Below are 6,795 nucleotides of genomic sequence, written 5' to 3' on the forward strand. Positions count from 1 at the left end.
ATAATGGAAATGTGGCACAAATAGATCAATATGTATATATTTTAATTTCAAGATTAAATAAAAACTTGATTTGTAGAGATTGATTACAGTATTGTGAAGACCTAGAAATATTAAATTTTTGCATCCATATGAAAATAGGTTCCAATTATGGGCCCACAGAAGTGGATCTATTCCACCTTCACAGAAGTTTAGAGAGTTTCAGTCTATTTTTGCTCCTTCAATGTTATTGACAGGAGATTTAACCTCAGGTCTGGATATTAACAAAGGTATTTTGACCTAGGGTATGGTTACTTGGTACTTTGGGTATTAAGACTGTAATTACTTTGTTTCTTGTATCATAATAAAAAGTCTTTTTCTTTCTTCCCCTTTTGAATTGAGATATTTAAAAATAATAAGAAATAAGCGTGGGTGGATTCAGTATTCACTGGGTTGCCTTCCAGTACTGTCCTATGTCTTTGTATTTCTTTTGTATCTCTCTTTATTCTGTCTAACATTTCTAATCCTCTCACTCATATTCTGGAACATACAAGGTCGTTGAGGCTGGACCCCAATGGATGTCGTCTCAACATGGGGCTACAACAGTGCTCTTCTCCAGTGTTGTGAAAACAGTTTAATGTGAGAGGTTTTACAATTTTCAAAGATATTACAATCCTCATTCCCTCCTGTTCCAAAAAAGGCTTGAAAAAAATGGAGAAGGCAGGAGCCATGAGACTTCTTTGCGGAACAAGACCCGAGAATAACATGAGTTAGTCTTCTTGGGGCAAGACTTCTGGAGACCTTGACCCACTTGGCAAGAACCTGTAGACAGCTTGCTTCACAATTCTGAGCATGGCTCCAGAAGTGTGTGTGCTATGTGTTCTCCTTGCTTTCACTATAGTATCCACACTGCTGGCCTGAGTGAGCCATAGTATCCTGAAGTGTAATATTACATATGTGCATAACTGTTCTATAAAGAATGATTTTAAGCATAAGAGCTTTAGAGAAATGATATTAAGTAGAGTGTAACAAGAGTCAATGGAAATATTCAAAGAAGAGGGAATGTAACAGAATCACAGAAACCCACTATTTCCTCATTTCTAATAACTATGTCAATACTCCAAGATTTTAAGGGACATAGGCATAAGGGGGGGAATAATGCCAGCTATTATTTCCAAGTTATGTTATATATAAAATTAATAGATATATCCCCAATGTGGCTAAAGCAGTACAAAATATAGAGTGGTTTGATTCAGTGCTTGCTAGTGAGTTGTCAATGAGAATCCAAACCCTACCATATGTAAATATTAACCAGAAGAGAAAAACTACTCACCCTGCATGATGCTGTAACTGCATGTGTTGCCAACTGGGCACACTATTCTCCCTATAGTTGTGCCTAGTCAGAAAAATTTCTTTGTAACTTGCAAAACTACTTATGCTTCTGACAATAGAGATATAGCTATAAAAGGTAATGGCTATATATAGGAGAGCTGGGAGACAGAAGGGAAAAGAGGAAAACAGCTGGTAATTATTGTAACTACTTTTTGAAGTAAAAACTAGCTGTAAAGCTATTCATGTAAAGCTACCCATTGAACTGTATAAATAAATATGTCTCAACATATTTAGGGCCACTTGAACAACAGATGGTCACAATTCATTCTTGACACTGACTCCACACATCTGTGCCAGGTCAATAAACCCATTTGAAGTAAGGTCTCCAGCAGAAAAATACAAGCATTTTTAAAAGTATAAGCAAATTTAGTACTCATATGATAACAGCATAAGAAAGCAATTTTCAAAGACTGTCTTCCTCTTGTTTAGAAGGCATATGTATTTTTCAAAATGGAGAATTTTTTTTGTGTGAGGTAGAGATGTCAGAACCCAGCATGAATACTGCACTATAACACAGTAATCCTACGAGTTCCCAAAGAGATACTATGGTGTTATACGGAGGCTGCATGTTGGTTCCCAGCTGCTCAGCCCCAAAATAGTCCCAAAGAAACTGTATTATTTAAATCACTGCTTGACCCATTAGCTCTAGCTTCTTATTGGCTATCTCTTACTTATTAACTTAACCCATCTCCATTAATATGTACATCACCACGAGGTCGTGGCTTTCCAGTAAAGTTTCAGTGCCTCTGTCTCTGGCGGCTCCATGGTTTCTCTCTGACTCCACTCTTCTGTCTTCCAGCATACAGCTTAGTTTTTCCCACCTAACTAAGTTCTATGTTGCTATTGGCCAGGTGCTTACTGGGTTCACCAATATGTGGATGCTATTTGGTGTCTTCTTGTTCCAGATATGGCCTAAAAGAGTTGTCAGTTAAAAAGGGAAACAACAGACAAGAAAGGAAGCTGTTACATCAGTGAGAACATGTAAGGGATTCCTGGAGTTCAAAAAGCCTCTTCTGCAAATCTTGGCAGTCATGAGCTCATAGCAGACAGCAATGAAGGACATGGCCATGCTAAATCCAATAATAAAGCTGATAATTCCTGAAGCTATGCTGCCAGTAATGGGTACCTCTAATTGCTCCCCAGAGGCTATAACCCAAGACTCAAAGACAGTTGTACAGTTGATATGCCCTCTTGCATGTCTCATTGTAATCTAGAAGAGGAAATATGGAACCGTAAGGAATAGAGCTAGAGACTAAACTCAACAATCACTTTCTTCTCAGAACCACAGTTTTTGGTTTTGAACCCATATGGGTTCAGGACACAAATATAGTAGTCCATGGTGATGAGAGTGATTAGAACCACACTTTCAAATAGATTTATATGAACAATGATATAATGTCTTACATGTTCTCACTACTGTAACAGTTTCCTTTCTTTTCTGTTGTTTCCCTTTTCAGAAATTTTGCAAAGGAGCCAACCAAAATCCATTTTCCTCTCAATACCATTGAGAGATTGTGGAGGGGTAGAGTAGTCATGAAAGAGAAGTCACTCAAAGACAAGTCAGATAACAGATGGAGGTCACAATGTGTGCCATTTAGAATTCAACCACTCAAATAACAAACCTAGCACACCAAGGACAAAGGTTATGGAGAGGTCTACCAGAGAGAGTATCCATAGAACTCTGAAGGTAGTAGATTCTTTGTTATGATTAGGACACAAGTGGACCCTGGCAGGTCCCATGGCAGGTGACGACCATGGGTGGGAGATAAATATACTATGCCAACAGAGCTTAAATTTATTGAGATAAAGGGAATGGGGAAGGGAAAAGAGAATGGGAGAAAGAGACAGAGAAAGAGAGAGACAGAATTTAGATGGAAGTTTCTGTCCTAACTGTCCCACAGCCATTCAGTCCTAAAGAAACATGTAGATGATTATATTAATTATAAACTGTACTTACTCATAAGTGAATATTAGATGTAAAGAAAGGATAATGAGCTTATAATATAGGAACTCAACAGCAAAGGATAATAAGGCTATAGTAGAAGGCACCAGAGAAGCTAGGTAACAAAAAAAATACCCCAAGAAAAACATAATAGATACCCTTGGGAAGGGAAATATATAAGATCTCCTGAGAAAATTGGGAGCATGGGGTTGGGGGGGGAGAAGGAAGGGTGGAAGCAGAGGAGGATGGGAGAATGGGAGGGCAAAGAACTTGAGAGATTGAGATGGCTAAGGGAGGAGCAATAATATTAGCAAAGAGGTCAAGACCATGCTGGAAATATCCACTAAAACAGCTATGAGAGCTAATGTGAGCTCACTGACTCTGGCCTGAGTGAAGGTGAACCAGGATAGGACTAAAATAGGCCCTCTGAATGAAATGAATAAATGTGGGTGATAGTTGTATGGTGGGGGCAGACTGTGGGGCCACTGGCAGTAAGACCAGGATTTACCCTTCTGATTTTCTTAGCTTGGAACCAATTCTCTTTAGAAGGATACCATGCTCAGTCTAGATATAGTGGGGAGGACTTTGGTCCTGTCCCAAAACAGTTAGCATAGTCCAATTTAAATAGTCCAAAGTATTTTCTCCCAATAAACACTCCCATATCTTTCAAATTCATGGCCTCTTTTTTCATTTATTGTTGTTACACACACACACACATCTCTGTGTGTGTTTGTATAGATATATACATATATGTATAGTATACACACACAAGTCATGCATATATTTCTAAATACTACATTAATGCAACCAACTCAGTCTGTGTAATATCACTGTATGTATATTTTCAGAGATTACCATTTTGTATTGGAAAACTAATACAAAATTGATATTCTTTTCTCTGGGTAAGACCATTCTCCCCTTCTTAGTAGCCCTTAGTTTCCTGTTTCTTTGTGTAGGGTTGGAGCCTCATGAACTTTCCCCAATCATATCAGCATACCTTTTTTTCTCCTTCTTGAGCTAATGTTTAGGCAGTTGTGTTGATGAGACTTTCTATGTCTTTATGGATAGTTGCTTAAATTCCTAAGAGACACAATCCACAACAACTTCCTGGTCCTCTGGCTCTTACAATCTTTTCCTTCTCTATTTACAAAAAAATTCTTAGCATTAGTCTTGAGTGTCAGAGTTGTGTTGAAGATGTAACAATTGGAATTGGGCTCCACAGTTCTTCTTGCTTTATTTATTTATTTATTCATTTATTTATTTATTTATTTATTTATTTATTTTTGGCTGTTTTTTTAGCATCTGTCTTCTAATCTTTTATTTATTTATATATTTATTTAAAAAAACCAAACTATCATTTTTCATTATACATACCAATCCAAGTTCCCACTCCCTCCCCTCCTACCATTCTCTCGACATACTCTCCCACCTAACCCCCATGAAATCCTCAGAGAGGGTAAGGCACATTGCTTTGGGGAAGGTCCATGGCCCTTTCTACTATATCTAGACTGAGCAAGGTATCCATCCAAAGAGAATAGGTTCTGAAAATGCCAGTACCTACAGTAGGAATAAATCCTGATGCCACTGCCAGTGGCTCCTCGGTTTGTGCCAGCCATCCAACTGTCAACCATATTCAGAGGGACTAGTTTGGTCCTATGCTTTTCCCATCCCATTGCAGCTGGAGTTGGTGAGCACCCATTAGCTCAGGTAGACTGTTTCATTGCGTGTTCCCATCATGGTCTTATCTTCTTTGTTCATATTTTCATTCTTCCCTCTCTTCAGCTGGACTTTGGGAGCTCAGTAAAGTGCTCCATTGCAGGCATCTGCCTCTGTTTCCATCAGTTGATAGATGGAGATTCTATGGTGATATTTAAGATATTCATCAGTTTAACTACAGGACAAGTCAAGATCAGGTACCCTCTCCTCTATTGCTTAGGGTCTTAGCTGGGGTCATCCTTGTGGATTCATGGAAATTTCTCTAGATCCAGGTTTCTTGCTAACCTTATAATGGCTCCCTCAATCAAGATATCTCTTTCCTTGCTCTCATCTCTGTTCTTCCTGTTTCTTGTCTTATCCCATTCCCTTAAGTTCTCTTAACCCCTCCTCTTCTCCCCTCCTCTTCTGTTTCCACCCTCTCTTCTCCCCCCATCCCCATGCTCCCAATTTTGTCAGGTAATCTTGCCTGTTTCAACTTTCCAGGTGGATCTATATACATTTTTCTCAGTGTTCACCTTATTACTTAGCCTTTCTAGGATCATGAACTATAGGCTAAATATTTTTTGTTTATGGCTTATATCCACTTATGAGTGAGTAATACCATATTCATGTTTTTGGGTCTGGGTTACCTCACTCAGTATAGTGTTTTCTAATTCTATCAATTTGCATGCAAAATTCAAGATTTCATTGTTTTTTTTTCCCAGTAAGTAGTACTATAATGTGTAAATGTGCCACATTTTCTATTTCCATTCTTTGGTTGAGGGGCATCTAGGTTTTTCCAGGTTCTGGCTATTACAAATAATGCTGTTATGAACATAGTTGAACAAATGCCATTGCAGTAAGCCTGAGCATCTTTTGGGTATATGCCCAAGAGTTGTATTGCTGGATCCTGAGGTAGGTTGATTCCCAATTTTCTGAGAGACTGCCCTACTAATTTCCAGAATGACTGTAAAAGTTTGCATTCCCACCAGCAATGAAAATGAGTGTTCCTTTTACTCTACATCTCCTCCAGCATAAGCTATCACTGATGTTTTTGATCTTAGCCATTCTGACAGTAGTAAGATAATATCTCAGAGTTTTTTGATTTGCATTTCCCTGATGTCTATGGATGTTGAACATTTCCTTAAGTATCTTTTGTCCATTTGAGATTCTTCTGCTGAGAATTCTTTGTTTAGTTCTGTACCCAGTTATTAATTGGGTTATTTAGAATTTTGAGGTCTAAATCCTTGAGTTCTTTATATATTTTGGAGAACAGTCCTTTATCTGATGTGGGGCTGGTGAAGATCTTTTCCCATTCAGTAGGCTGCCCTTTTATCTTATTGACTGTCCTTTGTTTTACAGAAATTTCTCAGTTTCAGGAGCTCCCATTTATTTATTGTTGCTCTCAGTGTCTGTGCTACTCAGGTTATATTTAGATAGTGGTCTCCTGTGCCCATGCACTGAAGATTACTTCCCACTTTCTGTTCTGTCTGATTCAGTGTGTTTAAATTTATATTGAGGTCTTTAATCTATTTGGACTTGAGTTTTGTGCATGGGGATAGAAATGGATCCATTTTCATTCTTCTACATGTTGACATCCAGTTATGCCAGCACCATTTCTTGAAGATACTTTCTTTTTCCCATTGTATAATTTTAGCTTCTTTGTTAAAAATCAGGTGGTCATAAGTATATGGATTAATATCCAGATTTTAGATTTGATTCAATTGGTCAACCTCTCTGTTTTTATGCAGGTACCAAGCTGTTTTCATTACAGTAGCTCTGTAATAGAG

At 38.1% G+C, this 6,795-nt stretch overlaps 1 pseudogene; it reads right to left on the minus strand.

The window, feature by feature from the left end:
- Positions 1 to 2,200: 2,200 nt before the first annotated feature.
- LOC130867750 (formyl peptide receptor-related sequence 3-like) lies at positions 2,201 to 3,108 on the minus strand (annotated as a pseudogene).
- Positions 3,109 to 6,795: the final 3,687 nt, after the last annotated feature.

The sequence above is a fragment of the Chionomys nivalis genome, chromosome 2 (genome assembly GCF_950005125.1).
Source record: "Chionomys nivalis chromosome 2, mChiNiv1.1, whole genome shotgun sequence".
In the NCBI taxonomy this organism is placed as follows: Eukaryota; Metazoa; Chordata; class Mammalia; order Rodentia; family Cricetidae; genus Chionomys; species Chionomys nivalis.